Genomic DNA, 17,055 nt, shown 5'->3' with positions numbered 1-17,055 from the left:
AACTCCTTTAGCACACTCCCCTTCTCCCTCCTGACTTCTTCCCTTCCTGCACACTCTTATCCTCTCTTGCAGAAGGAAAGGTCAGGGAAGCGTTTAGTTACCTGTAGAGTTAAGTGCTTTCTAGTTCCTGACTAAATCCCTCCTACCACCAAATTAAACCTATATCCAGCCTATATCCAAACCTATATCCAACATAATGTTTTGATGATTCTTTTTTTCATCTCAAAAGCAATACCTTTTTCTTATAAAAAACTTGAAAAATACAGACCAACCAGAAAAGAAATGGGACTCATCCATAATCCCACCATACAAAAATACCCACTATTAACACTTTGGTATATGCTCTTTCCTTTTAATCTTTCTGTTATGCAAATAGATTGTGTACATTTTTTGATGATATCATTCTGTATATATTGCCTTGTAACCTACTTTTATAGTTAAAAATGCACCATAATTGCTTCCTTTTTCAGTGATTCTTAAAATTTTGAATTTAATATTATTTAAATTACATATATATGCGTGCATATGTATAGATATGTATACATATACATTATAGTTTGAAAATCAAACACTATGACATACGAAAAATAGCAGCAGGTCCCTGCTCCACTCTGCCCCATCCTCCATGTTCATCCCTCAGGGTCAGACACTTGCAACTGTCTTAATTGTTTCCCTTTGAATAGATCTCTGTATTTCTAAATAATAATAATCATAACCTTTATGATTATTTCTGGGTTTTAAATTTCAGACACTGAAAATGTCTACTATAATGGAAGACAAGGACTTAGAACTCATAAACTCTTCCCTGAATGCACATAGGTATTTCCTCTCCTCTTGGAGTTATATAACAGTTTGTACTAAATCATCCTTTAGTGTTTACATTAAAATGACATCAATACTGTGAATGTACTTAATGCCACTAACTGTACACTTCACATGGTTAAAATTGTACATTTTATGTTACATATATTTTATCACAAGTTTAAAAAAAATAGCTGCACAAAATAAATGATATCAACATTGTTCAGTTAGTCATTTAATACACTCTGCTACATTTCTAGTAAAACTTTTATTTTTCCTAGAGTCGGTAATTGTCTTATGGATTTTTTCCCCTTATTTGCTTAGTTTTTATGGAATTGATCCCAAACTTTCCAACAGAACTATAAAGCCTAAATCAGTACAGCTAAATACATCAGTTCCTTTTGTATGTGTGTGATAACACCCCTTTTGGAATCCTCCATAATCCTGCTCCTATCTGAACTGGAAACAACCTTTGGGACTTCCCTGGTGATGCAGTGGATAGGACTCCACACTCCCAGTGCAGGGGGTCCAGGTTCGATCCCCAGTCAGGGAACTAGATCCCACATGCATGCTGCAACTAAGAGTTCACATGCCACAACTAAGGAGCCCTGGAGCCACAACTAAGGAGCCTACATGCTGCAGCTAAGAAGCCAGCGAGCTGCAGATAAGGAGCTCACCTGCCACGACTAAGACCCGGTGCGACCAAATAAATAAATATATAAACATCAAAAAAAAAAAAAAAAAAAGAAACAACCTTTGTTTCCGTCTCTTGTTTCCTGAAACCCAACAATTTTTCTTCCTTTATTGCCTTATTGATGAAGCATATACTTGGGTAACTTCCAGGAAAACTCTATATGGAAGATAAATTTTTTGTGCTCATGAATGGCTGAAAATGTCTATTATAAACTACCCTCACTTGATTGGTAGTTTGGCCAAGTATAGAACTTTACGTTGCAAATAATTTTCACTCAGAATTTTGCAGGCCTTACTCCACAGTTTTTTAGTTTCCAGGACTGCTGTTGATATATCTGCCATTCTGATTAACTGAAAAATTTCCATGTTATCTGGTTTGTTTGTGTGGTTTTTTTTCTCTTTAAGATTCTCTCTTCATGCCTGGGGATTTGAAATTCCACAGTGGAATGCCTTGGTATGGATCACTTTTCATTCAGTGTCTGGGTCACTTATGTTCTTTATGCTCTTTCAGTTTGGAAATTTGTTTCCTTTTGTTCCGGGAAATTTTGTTTTTCTGTGATCACTTCTGTCCTCCACTTTTGTTTTTGTTTTTTCTTTTTGGAGCTTAAATTGCTCAGATATTGGCTCTTTTGGATTGATAATTTTATCTTGTCTTTTCTTTCCTCTTTTCCATGTCTTATTGGTTTCTGGGAGATTTCCTCAACTTTACCTTCTAACTCTTCTATTGAATTTTTCCATGACTATTATCCATGAAAGTTTCATTTTATTTCATTCCTTTCCTTCCTTCTTTCCTTCCTTTTTTTATAAAAGAAAATTCTTTTGTGTATCATGGAAGCTAAAGCTATTAATGATTTAAAAAAATTTTTTTTCTTCTCCAGTTACTGTTTCTGTGTTTTGTTTTATTTTTCTAGTTCCTTTGTTTGTTTTGGTCTCTTTGTTGGAAGCATTCCTCAATTGTCTAGTAATCTTTTCTGTTCATATTGAAAGAATCACTAAAAAACGGATTTAATTAGAAGCTCTGTGTGCCTAAGTGAAGCTTGCTGACTGATGAGTTCTCTGCTGTAGAAGGAATAGGACCCCAAATCTAATTGCAAGTACTTTCTCTTAGACTGATCAATTTTGCTAGAGGAGAGTACTCCGTTCTCTTATTGAGGGGTGTAGCCCTGACCACCAGTCTAGAATGTAGCCTTACATATACTTACATATAGACATTTTTTTTCACAAATGAGATCATATCACACATGTTTTCTGAAATTTGTTTTTCATCTAACATTATTTTCTAAGACATCTTCCCATGACTGTGTGCATAGGAATATAAAATGGATACCTAGAATTTCATAGTATATAGGACCCTTAATTTACTTAAACAGTTTCTAATTGATAAGCATTTGAGTATTTTTTTCCCTATAACAACACTGCAATTGTAGCTGTATCTTTCTGTACTTGTGCAAGAATATTTGTATAATACATTTCTAGAAGTCGAATGGTTGGGTCAAAGAGTGTGCATATTTAAAATTTTTACCAATGCTTTCAAAATTACTCTCCAAGAAAGTTGTACCAATTCACACTACCACCAGTGGTGTGTAAGAGTGCCTGCTTATGAGCTTCCCTGGTGGCGCAGTGGTTGAGAATCTGCCTGCTAACGCAGGGGACACAAGTTCGAGCCCTAGTCTGGGAGGATCCCACATGCCGCAGAGCAACTGGGCCCATGAGCCACAACTACTGAGCCTGCACGTCTGGAGCCTATGCTCCGCAACAGGAGAGGCCGCAATAGTGAGGGGCCCACGCACTGCGATGAAGAGTGGACCCTGCTAGCCGCAACTAGAGAAAGCCCTAGCACAGAAACGAAGACCCAACACAGCAAAAATTAATTAATTAATTAATAAACTCCTACCCCCAACATCTGAAAAAAAAAAAAAAAGTTTCTGCTTAATTATATTCTTGAAAATTCTAGGTATTAAACTTTCTCAACTTCGCTATTTTGACAGGATTTTGTGAGGTGCATCTAGTTCTCGCTATAAAATACATTTCTTTAATTATTAGTGAGGTTGAACAACTTTCTACTATATTTATTAGCCATTTGCATCTTAGTATAAATATTTTCTTTGAATTCACTGCACATTTTTCTATTGGGTGATTAATCTTTCTCTTATTGTTCAATTTTTCTGTATGTTAAAGAAATTAGGCTTGGGCTTCCCTGGTGGTGCAGTGGTTGAGAATCTGCCTGCTAATGCAGGGGACAGGGGTTCGAGCCCTGGTCTGGGAGGATCCCACATGCTGCGGAGCAGCTAGGCCCGTGAGCCACAACTACTGAGCCTGCGCATCTGGAGCCTGTGCTCCTCAACAAGAGAGGCCACGATAGTGAGAGGCCCACACACCGTGATGAAGAGCGGCCCCCACTTGCCACAACTAGAGAAAGCCCTCGCACAGAAACAAAGGCCCAACACAGCAAAAATTAATTAATTAATTAATAAAAGAAGCTCTGCCCCTTCCTAGCTGCGTCCTCAGGTAAAATTGCTAAAAAAAAAAAAGAAATTAGGCTTGTAACCATTATTTACTCTATTTTACTTTTTTTTCACTTTCTTTCTTCCTAGGTTTATTTTTTCCTAATGGAAAATTTATATATATATTTAATATATTTATACTATATATTTTTATATATGTTTCATCAAGTGTTTCATGATAGTTTTCATTATATGGAGGCACTATAATTTATTTAAACAGTCCTCTATTATTAGAATTTTATGTTGTTTCCCATTTCCTGAAGGCCACATCCTCTTGTTTTGTCCTGGGCTCCCTGAGAACTGAAGAATAGGTGAGTTTCTTCTCCACAGAGCCTCTTCATAAATATGTAAAAATTTTTCTTCTCTAGTTTAAATAATCATAATGACTTTAACCACATTTCATTTCATTTTTTAGGTTCATTTTTGTTACTCTACTCTCAAATCCTCCCTCCCATTTCACATGTGCATTAAAATGCCAGTGCCCAAACTTGGCATGATACTTTAAGGTTGTGACCAATTCTAAGTTTAGCAGAGGGATACTTTCCTAACTCTTAGATGTCACAGACCTATTAATATATTTCACTATCATAGTTAGCTTTATAAAAACAGCCACACTATACTGCTGACTCATTCGCAGCTGGTGGTCCCAGTCTATCGAATTCATAAAACTAGAAAAAATGTCTCATGTGTTAGATGAAAGAAAAAAAGATTCAAAAAAAGCCTGGAATGTTGGAACACTGGGCCAAAAGATGAAACTTATCAGGAAGAAATGAAAAGCTTTGCATTGAATTTAAAACTGAAAAAACCCACCTGAGAACAGGATAAGGATAATTTCACTTAACACCTAAACACTGAAACATTTTCATTTACTGTAAACTTAATACATATCAGCAAAAATGTAAAACAGCTGCCAACAAATTTAATGCATTTTTGACAGGAAAAAAAAATTGTCTGACTGTTCATAGTCTCTCCCCTCCCTCCTTCAGCCAAGGAAAGTTCTTGTTTGGCAAGGTCAGTTCCTGAGCCTTTTCAAGAGACTGGGGGCTTGGGTATGAGGAAAAGATTTGATTGTTCTATTGGAAAATTTGGAAAGTTGCACAAGAAAAAAGTCAGATGCTAAAGACGAGGGGAGGCACTAGAAAGGCAAAAGGCAGTTAAGTGCTGGATAGAAGAGAGGGTTTGGGAGTTTATAAAAGAGAAAAGAAAAATAAATTGGATTAGCTGCAGTGCTGTGGCAAGGGAGGCTTTTTAGATGAAGAAAGAGATGTTAAAGGAAGTGTTGTCATGTGTTATGAATATTGTGTCATTTTGTGTGTGTTCTAAGAAACTTTAATAAAATTTAAACATTTTTTCCGAACTATTTTTGGATGTCTGACATGTGTATCTTTGGATGGAACTCTGAGCTGAGAAGCTGCCAGGAATATCTGAACTGTATACAGGTTACAAAATCTTACGTGACATCAACAGAACTACAGTGTTCACCATGACAAAGACGTCAATCATGTCATTTGGTCACACCTGTATTATCTTCAGCCCTGGGTACCACATTTTTACAAGGTAAAAATGGTTTTACTGGTTTGCTAGTAAAACCAGCAAATGGTTTTACTGGTTTGCTAGGGCTGCCATAGTAAAGTACCACAGACTGAGTGGCGTAAACAACAGAAATTTATTTTCTCACAATTCTGTAGGCTAGAAGTTAGAGATCAAGGTGTTGACAAGTTTCTTTTGCTCTGAGGCATCTGTCCCTGGTTTGTACACTGCCATTTTCTCCCAATGTCTTCGCATGGCCCTCCTGTTATGTGTAACTGTGTTCTAATCTCCTCTTTTTTTTTTTTTTTTTTTGCGGTGCGCGGGCCTCTCACTGCTGTGGCCTCTCCCGTTGCGGAGCACAGGCTCCGGACGCACAGGCTCAGCGGCCATGGCTCACGGGCCCAGCCGCTCTGCGGCATGTGGGATCTTCCCGGACCGGAACACGAACCTGTGTCCCCTGCATCAGCAGGCGGACTCTCAACCACTGTGCCACCAGGGAAGCCCCTGATCTCCTCTTTTTCTATGGACGCCAGTCTTACTGGATTAGGGCCCACCACAATCACCTCATTTAAATTTAATTACCATTGTAAAGACCTTGTCTCCAAATAGTCATATTCTGAGGTACTAGGGGTTAGGATTTTAACATACAAATTTTAAGGGTATACGATTTAGACCATAACACAAGGCTACTGACAAATTCAATCTTTACTCTCATTTTTAGATCCCTTTGAATTTTTTCTTTTTTTTTTAAGTTAATTAATTAATTCGATCCCTTTGAATTTTATCTCTGGTCTTTTGGGACTCTGACCCAAATTCTTATAATCTGTAGACAACCAGAATAGTTTCAATTTTTCCACTAAATTATTAATGCACATAATTTCTATTCCACTCAAAAGTATTTACATTCTGTACTTTGTTAGGTATGTGCAAAATGGTATTATATAAATTGGTCCTTTGGAGATGAAATACATATACACATGAAGAGAAAAATTTCCTTTTCTGCAAAATGAGCAAGTGGACTAGATAATCTGTATGGTCTCTTCCAGTCCTAAAAATCATACAATTCTACTTCAAGGACAATGAAAGTATGCTGTTAAATATAATTTTTAAATATTGGATATGTGTTATGAAGAAAAGGCAGAGATCAAGTTAGGAACTATGGAAGTTTTTCTCAAAATTTGAGTGGACAATCTAAAATATCTTGAAGGAAAGTCCTTCAGGTCCAATTGCCAACCTAGCGTTAAGCCTTCAGAATCATAACTCATACTGACGGCAATTCAGGCACCTAGTTTCATATTGTTTCTCTAACCAGCATTTTCTTTCAGAGCTGTATATGTTTCAAAACTGACCCAGGAGCATTGACCATGTACATTCATGCCCTGTTGTACATTTCATGTCTCTTCACAGCTACTGGAAAAATGCAGCATATTTCCCATTTCCTTTACTATTAGATCTTATAGTTTGTAGAAATAGTAACATTTAATTAGTATTAACTGATTGTCCATGTATTTAGGCAGAGAAGAATAGATAGTAAACTCTGCAGTACACGGTTAAATAGGTTTGACAGTATTTTACACATTATATTTATTCATATTTCCCAAGCTCATGTGGAAATCTATTCATACTTTTCAGCAAACTGGGATTACACAGAAGATCTGCCAAACCTTAAAATTAGTTTTTTAAAATACCTTGTACAAGTCAGAAAATATGTCTCATCTCTTTGAAGGTTGAAGACAGGCTAATATTTTACTTTTCCTTTAAAAAAAAAAGATAAGAACCAACTATCAGGCAAAAGTTGTGAAAATGTAGCAGTAATTCTAGGAGGTTGCTTTCTACAGTGAATTATTACACTTTGAAAGACTTTCATACAGTACCGAGGCTCACTTCTGACATCAAGCTAAAATCACTTTAGCATTAATAATTTTTATTTATCTTTTATAAATTTATTTATTTTTTTGTTTGTTTGTTTTTGGCTGCGTTGGGTCTTTGTTGCTGAACGCAAGCTTTCTTTTTAGTTGCAGCGAGCAGCAGCTACCCTTTGTTGCGGTGCGGAGGCCTCCCATTAAGGTGGCTTCTCTTGTTGCAGAGCACAGACTCTAGATGTGCGGGCTTCAGCAGTTGTGGCTCGCAGGCTCAGTAGTTGTGGCACACAGGCTTCGTTGCTCTGCAGCATGTGGGATCTTCCCAGACCAGGGCTCGAACCCGTGTCCCCTGCATTGGCAGGCGGATTCTTAACCACTGTGCCACCAGGGAAGCCTGCATTAATAATTTTTAAATGAAACATTTTCTGAGGGTGGAAAAGAGCCATATTGGATTTTATCTGGTTATTAAATTTAAAAAGTGCCTTGGATCAAGAAAGTAGATATTGTGCTCAGCATTATTAACATATTCTATTTAGAAAAATGAGACTGTTATTCATATGAAAACAGATTTTGGTCTAGATAACGTTAAATGCCTTCACAGGTTTCAAACATGTATACAATGAAATTATAAAAATTAATTATAGTTCAAGCAAGGACTTGACTGCTCTTCTGCTATAAAGGGAATATTTATCTATTAGTGTAAAGCAAACTGTCCCAGAACTTCATGGCTTAAAATAAAGACTTGGCAAACTTTTTCTGTAAAGGGCCAAATTGTAGATATTTTTAGACTTTGTGGGCCATATAATCTCTGTCACAACTATTCAAGTTGGCTGTTGTAGCACAAAAGCAGACATAAACAATATGTAAACAAAGAGGTGTGGATATATTCCAACATAACTTTATTTATAAAAAGGGACAGTGAGCCAAATTTGGCCCATAGGCTATAATTCATCTCTTGGTTTATTAAAGGCTCAAAATTCTATGGGTTGACATTTTGGGCAGGGCTCTTTGGCGATGACTTGTCTCTGCTCTCCATGGTTGGTTGGGTTGATGCATATGTTTCTAATCAGTTGGCAAGTTGACTGGGGGGCAGAATGGTCTCACTCACATGTCTGACTGAGGGCCTCATTTGCCTCTACATGACCTCTGTAGTAGGCTAGCTTGGGGTTTCTCACATGGCAGCTATATTCCAGAGGGGCAAAAGCAGAAGCTTCAAGTCCTCTTTGAGAACTCAGCTAGGAAGTCACACAATGCCATGTCTCCGTATTCTACTGGTCAAATTCTCAAGACTGGCCCAGAATCAAGGTGTGTGGAAATAGACTCTACCTCTTGATGGGAAAAGCTGCAAAGAATTTGTGGCCATTTAAAATTCACCACAGGGAGTAAATTCTGTTAAGTAGAAGAACTGCAATATTGTACACATGAAATATATAAGGTTATAAACCAATGTTACCTCAAAAAAAATAAATTAAAAAAAAAAGAGTGAGAGGGCAGACAGCAGAAGCAAGAACTACAATCCTGCAGCCTGTGGAACAAAAACCACATTCACAGAAGGATAGACAAGATGAAAAGGCAGAGGGCTATGTACCAGATGAAGGAACAAGATAAAATTCCAGAAAATCAACTAAATGAAGTGGAGATAGGCAACCGTCCAGACTAAGAATTCAGAATAATGATAGTGAAGATGATACAAGACCTTGGAAAAAGAATGGAGGCAAAGATCGAGAAGATGCAAGAAATGTTTAACAAAGACCTAGAAGAATTAAAGAACAAACAAACAGAGATGAACAATACAATAACTGAAGTGAAAAATACACTAGAAGGAATCAATAGCAGAATAACTGAGGCAGAAGAATGGATAAGTGACCTGGAAGACAGAATGGTGGAATTCACTGCTGCGGAACAGAATAAAGAAAAGAGAATGAAAAGAAATGAAGACAGCCTAAGAGACCTTTGGGACAACATTAACCGCAACAACATTTGCATTATAGGGGTCCCAGAAGGAGAAGAGAGAGAGAAAGGACCCAAGAAAATATTTGAAGAGATTACAGTCAAAAACTACCCTAACATGGTAAAGGAAATAGTCACCCAACTGCAGGACGCACAGAGAGTCCTATACAGGATAAACCCAAGGAGAAACATGCCAAGACACATACTAAGCAAATTGGCAAAAATTAAAGACAAAGAAAAATTATTAAAAGCAGCAAGGGAAAAACGACAAATAACATACAAGGGAACTCCCATAAGGATAACAGCTGATTTCTCAGCAGAAACTCTACAAGCCAGAAGGGAGTGGCATGATATACTTAGAGTGATGAAAGGGAAGAACCTACAACCAAGATTACTCTACCTGGCAAAGATCTCATTCAGATTCGATGGAGAAATCAAAAGCTTTACAGACAAGCAAAAGGTAAGAGAATTCAGGACCACCAAACCAGCTCTACAACAAATGCTGAAGGAACTTCTCTAAGGGGGAAACACAAGAGAAGAAAAGGACGTACAAAAAGAAACCCAAAACAATTAAGAAAATGGTCATAGGAACATACATATCGATAATTACCCTAAACGTGAATGGATTAAATGCTCCAACCAAAAGACACAGGCTTGCTTAACGGATACAAAAACAAGAGCCAAATATATGCTGTCTAAAAGAGACCCACTTCAGGCCTAGGGACATGTTCAGACTGAGAGTGATGGGATGGAAAGAGATATTCCATGCAAATGGAAATCAAAAGAGAGCTGGAGAAGCAATACTCATATCAGATAAAATAGACTTTAAAATAAAGAATGGAGCTCGCTGGTGGTGCAGTGGTTGAGAGTCCACCTGCCAATGCAGGGGACACAGGTTCGTGCCCTGTTCCGGGAAGATCCCACATGCTGCGGGGTGGCTGGGCCCGTGAGCCATGGCCGCTGAGCCTGCGCATCCGGAGCCTGTGCTCCACAACGGGAGAGGCCACAGCAGTGAGAGGCCCACGTATTGCAAAAAAATAAAAAAATAAAGAATGTTACAAGAGACAAGGAAGGACACTACATAATGATCAGGGGATCAGTCAAGAAGAAGATATAACAATTATAAATACATATGCACCCAACATAGGAGCACCTCAAGACATAAGGCAACTGCCAACAGCTAAAAAAGAGGAAATCGACAATAACACAATAATAGTGGGGGACTTTAACACCTCACTTACACCAATGGACAGATCATGCAAAGTAAAAATAAATAAGGAAACAGAAGCTTTAAATGACACAATAGACCAGATAGATTTAATTGATATTTATAGGACATCCCATCCAAAAACAGCAGATTACATTTTCTTCTCAAGTGCGCACGGATCATTCTTCAGGATAGATCACATCTTCGGTCACAAATCAAGCCTCAGTAAATTTAAGAAAACTGAAATCATATCAAGCATATTTTCTGACCACAATGCTATGAGATTAGAAATGACTTACAGGGAAAAAAACGTAAAAAACACAAACACGTGGAGGCTAAACACTACATTACTAAATAACCAAGAGATCACTGAAGAAATCAAAGAGGAAATCAAAAAATACCTAGAGACAAATGACAATGAAAACACGACGATCCAAAACCTATGTGATGCAGCAAAAGCAGTTCTAAGAGGGAAGTATATAGCTATACAAGCCTACCTCAAGAAACAAGAAAAATATCAAATAAACAATCTAACCTTACACCAAAAGGAACTAGAGAAAGAAGAACAAACAACACCCAAAGTAAGAAGAAGGAAAGAAATCATAAAGATCAGAGCAGAAATAAATGAAATAGAAACAAAGAAAACAATAGCAAAGATCAATAAAACTAAAAGATGGTTCCTTGAGAAGATAAAGATAACTAGACAATTTTGATAAATTTGATAAACAATTAGCAAGACTCATGAAGAAAAAGAGGGAGAGGACTCAAATCAATAAAATAAGAAATGAAAACGGAGAAGTTACAACAGACACCGCAGAAATACAAAGCATCCTAAGAGACTACTACAAGCAACTCTATGACAATAAAATGGAAAACCTGGAAGAAATGGACAACTTCTTAGAAAGCTATCACCTTCCAAGACTGAACCACGAAGAAATAGAAAATATGAACAGACAAATCACAAGTAATGAAATTGAAACTGTGATTAAAAATCTTCCAACAAACAAAAGTCCAGGACCAGATGGCTTCACACGTGAACTCTACCAAACATTTAGAGAAGAGTTAACACCCATCCTTCTCAAACTCTTCCAAAAAATTGCAGAGGAAGGAACACTCCCAAACTCATTCTATGAGGCCACCATCACCCTGATACCAAAACCAGACAAAGATACTACAAAAAAAAGAAAATTATGGACCAATATCACTGATGAATATAGATGCAAAAATCCTCAAAAAATACCAGCAAACAGAATCCAACAACACACTAAAAGGATCATACACCATGATCAAGTGGAATTTATCCCAGGGATGCAGGGATTCTTCAGTATATGCAAATCAATCAGTGTGATACACCATATTAACAAATTGAAAAATAAAAAGCATATGATCATCTCAATAGATGCAGAAAAAGCTTTTGACAAAATTCAACACCCATTTATGATAAAAACTCTCCAGAAAGTGGGCATAGCAGGAACCTACCTCAACATAATAAAGGCCATATAGGACAAACCCATAGCAAACATCATTCTCAATGGTGAAAAACTGAAAGCATTTCCCCTAAGATAAGGAACAAGACAAGGATGTCCACTCTCGCCACTATCATTCAACATTGTTTTGGAAGTCCTAGTCCTAGTCCTGGCAATCAGAGAAGAAAAAGAAATAAAAGGAATGCTAATTGGAAAAGAAAAAGTAAAACTCTCACTGTTTGCAGATGAAATGATACTATACTTAGAAAATCCTAAAGATGCCACCAGAAAACTACTAGAGCTAATCAATGAATTTGGTAAAGTTTCAGGATACAAAATTAATGCAGAGAAATCTCTTGCATTCCTATACACTAATGATGAAAAATCTGAAAGAGAAATTAAGGAAACACTTCCATTTACCACTGCAACAAAATGAATAAAATACCTAGGAATAAACCTACCTAGGGAGACAAAAGAACTGTATGCAGAAAACCATAAGACACTGATGAAAGAAATTAAAGATGATACCAACAGATGGAGAGATATACCATGTTCTTGGATTGGAAGAATCAATATTGTGAAAATGACTATATTACCCAAAGCAACCTACAGATTGAATGCAATCCCTATCAAATTACCAATGGCATTTTTTTATGGAACTAGAACAAAAAATTCTTAAAATTTGTATGGAGACACAAAAGACCCCAAATAGCCAAAGCGGTCTTGAGGGAAAAAAACGGAGCTGGAGGAATCAGACTCCCTGACTTCAGACTATACTACAAAGCTACAGTAAGCAAGACAATATGGTACTGGCACAAAAACAGAAACATTGATCAATGGAACAAGATAGAAAGCCCAAAGATTAACCCACGTTCCTATGGTCAACTAATCTATGACAAAGGAGGCAAGGATATATAATGGAGAAAAGACAGTCTCTTCAATAAGTGGTGCTGGGAAAACTGGACAGCTACATGTAAAAGAATGAAATTAGAATACTCCCTAACACCATACACAAAAATAAACTCAAAATGGATCAGAGACCTAAATGTAAGACCAGACACTATAAAACTCTTAGAGGAAAACATAGGAAGAACACTCTTTGGCATAAATCACAGCAAGATCTTTTTTGATCCACCTCCTAGAGTAATGGAAATAAAAACAAAAATAAACAAATGGGACCTAGTGAAACTTCAAAGATTTTGCACAGCAAAGGAAACCATAAATAAGACGAAAAGACAACCCTCAGAATGGGAGAAAATATTTGCAAACCAATCAACGGACAAAGGATTAATCTCCAAAATATATAAACAGCTCATGCAGCTCAATATTAAAAAAACAAACAACCCAATCCAAAAATGGGCAGAAGACCTAAATAGACATTTCTCCAATGAAGACATACAGATGGCCAAGAAGCACATGAAAAGCTGCTCAACATCACTAATTATTAGAGAAATGCAAATCAAAACTACAATGAGGTTATCACCTCACACCATTTAGAATGGGCATCATCAGAAAATCTACAAACAACAAATGCTGGAGAGGGTGTGGAGAAAAGGGAACCCTCTTGCACTGTTGGTGGGAATGTAAATTGATACAGTCACTATGGAGAACAGTATGCAGGTTCCTTAAAAAACTAAAAATAGAATTACCATATGATCCAGCAATCCCACTACTGGGCATATACCTTGAGAAAACCATAATTCAAAAAGACACATGCACCCCAATGTTCATTTCAGCACTATTTACAATAGCCAGGTCATGGAAGCAACTTAAATGCCCATCAACAGACGAATGGATAAAGAAGATGTGGTACATATATACAATGGAATATTACTCAGCCATAAAAAGGAACAAAACTGGGTCATTTGTTGAGACGTGGATGGATCTAGAGACTGTCATACAGAGTAAAGTAAGTCAGAAAGAGAAAAACAAATATCATATATTAACGCATATATGTGGAACCTAGAAAAAATGGTACCGATGAACTGGTTTGCACGGCAGAAATAGAGGCACAGATGTAGAGAACAAATGTATGGACAACAAGGGAGGAAAGCAGCAGGGGGTGGGGGTGGGGGTGTGATGAATTGGGCGATTGGGATTGACATGTATACACTGATGTGTATAAAACTGATGAGTAATAAGCACCTGCTGTATAAAAAAATAAATAAAATTAAATCTAAAAAAAAGAGTGCTATCAATTCTTACAAAACTTTACCTGCTGCTTTTTTATCTTGAAATATCTGTCAGAATCTCATGTATTGTGGTCACAATTCTCCCTGTAAATTATATAGCCACAACTTAAGCAAGAAATAGGAATTCAGGGACTTCCCTGGTGGCGCAGTGCTTAAGAATCTGCCTGCCAATGCAGGGGGCACAGGTTCAAGCCCTGGTCCAGGAAGATCCCACATGCCATGGAGCAACTAAGCCCGTGTCCCACAACTACGGAGCCTGCGCTCTAGAGCCCGCGAGCCACAACTACTGAGCCTACGTGCCACAACTACTGAAGTCTGCACAGCTAGAGCCCATGCTCCGCAACAAGAGAAGCCACCACAATGAGAAGCCCATGCACCGCAACAAAGAGTAGCCGCCTCTCACTGCAACTAGAGAAAGCCTGGGCACAGCAATGAAGACCCAACACATCAAAAATTAAATTAATTAATTTTAAAAAAAGAATTCATCAAAATTCCCGTTCAAAATATTTTAAAATTTTTGTGAAAAAGAAGCAGCCATGAAAGTAAAAGAGATCTATCAAAGTCTCAGAATCAAATTATCTCATTTTTATTTCTAATAGGGTATTTGGTCAAGATGGTCATTTGAGGAGGAGATGGTGAGGGAGAATGTGGAAGGCAGTGAACAGGGATGGCTGGAATTTTGATCCTTGGAGATGAAAAGATTTGGCTTTGAAGTGACTCATTTTGTTTTAGGACACTCTCCTCAATGGGCCTTTAGTTACATTTGATTAAGGTGGTGTCTATAAAGCTTCTCCTCTGTAACATACTTTTTTACTTTCTAATTAATAAGTATTTTGTTAAGAGGTTCCTTATCCCATTTTTCATCAAATTTCACCAACTAGTTTTAGCACTCATTGATTTTCTTTGCTGAATTAATTATGATGATACTTGTCAAATAGTGATTTTCTAAAATTCCATCATTTCTTCTACATTTACTAGTTATAAGAAAAAAATTTCTCCTTCCTACATTTATTTATATCAACATGAATTCATGAATTCTTATTTTATTCAATTTTATAATCCATATTGTCACTTATTTGGACAACCAAATGATGCCAGATTTGGCCAGTGGGGGCCTTTGGAAGCTGGCTTTTCTGTTCTTTTAACATCATCATCATTCTTTGAGCACTTCCTTATTTTCTGACACAAGATGTTCCAGGGTCATCTCATACCTTCCCTGCCTCAGCTCTGCCTTGTTTCTTTTAATGGAGAATGGAATTTAGAAAACAAGATGTGGATGCTTAACGTCCTCATTGCTATTGGGATATTGCTGTTTCCAGGCCCTCATGGTGGACAGAGCTAGGGATGCCTGTATATACATATGTATGTATACGTACACTTACAACTGTATCTATCCATCTATATATCTATCTACCCCCACTCCCCACCTACTGACATCCATGAGTTCACTGATACTGCCAATCCAAAACACAGGGTTCATTCTAGTTTTCTCCTTTGTACTTACCTTCTCCAACAATGAGAGTCTGGGCAACCATTATCCTCAATATATTGACATACTTATCCAGTAACCCTGTACGTCACTACTTTCCCATTGTTGCTGCCTCCCCTCCACGTGAACACCCTCCTCATTCCATTCACGCTCTGACACCTGTTCCAGGCTGCCACTGCAACATGCATACCCTTCTCATGCTGCTCAGTCTCCAACAGTGTATGCTAGCCCACCACACACCACTCCTCAGGCCCCTGCCCCTCACTGCCCACACAGAGTTTTGGGCTAAATCCTGAAGGAAGGTAATTAGTGCAGTTTCTCGATTTTTTTTTTCTCTATAACATGGATTAGGGCCTACATAAAACGTATTTGCATAAATGCAATGCAAAGCTTCAAAAACAGTTTGTGTGTGCCTAAACCTACAATAACTAAGTATTATCACAGCACATGCATTTCCAGTGACATAGTTGTTACACTCTTGCTGTCACTGGTTAAACCATCATTCTTTTCAATAGTTTCGTTGTTTGGATGCTACAATTTTAGACTTCCAGATAAATGATCTGCCACTGTAAGTATGTTCATATTTTTTATCTCTTTAAACTAGATATGTTAATCGACAGTTCCTGCCATGCCCACAGCCCTCCTGAAAAAGCAGCCTATTAAACTCCGTTCAGTATTACATAACTACAACCCTTATAGGAACCAAAGCTGATTACACACTGACCCAAAGTCCATCAATCTATGATTTGACCAGAATAGGGTTGTAACAGATGCTGCTGATTCCCTACCTGTATCCCCTCCACACTCCCGGATGCACGTTATGCTGACAGCATCCTTCTATAAACACCTGTCACTTTCTACCTAAGGGAAATGGGACAGACTGGATGCCCATGGACATTAATGCCCCAAACCAGCCCTGAGCCAATGACAGATGGGAGTTGGAGGACAGATATCCAACTTCTTTGCCTCTCAACTGGGATAACTCTGAGAAATATTCTACACTGTCTCTCAGAGTTCCCCCTTGGGACTGAAATCCAGTTACCCATAGCAGTAATCTGCTCAATAGTGAATCCTTTATCAGCTTCCTTTCCTTCCTTGTCTGAATTCCCTGCTCCCCTAAGAGTGATGCCAGGAACCACCTCCAAAGTTAACTACCAGCTCCCAAATCCTTGTTTCCAAGTCAGCTTCTGTGGGAGCCCAACCTAAGAAACTGCTCAAATGTCATGATAGTTATTAAGAAAGATGTCCTTTCTCAGGAATTTACATTGGAAGTATATACCTTGAAGAAAACAAACTGTTTTTAGTTGGACAGAGGAAGAGATGTGTAAACACTATTTGAACCACATAAATGGTGGAGCATA

The sequence above is a fragment of the Delphinapterus leucas genome, chromosome 2 (assembly GCF_059928025.1).
Source record: "Delphinapterus leucas isolate spDelLeu-1000000601 "Yukka" chromosome 2, BTC_Dleu_Yukka2, whole genome shotgun sequence".
NCBI lineage: Eukaryota > Metazoa > Chordata > Mammalia > Artiodactyla > Monodontidae > Delphinapterus > Delphinapterus leucas.
Note: the sequence above shows the minus strand (reverse complement) of the source record.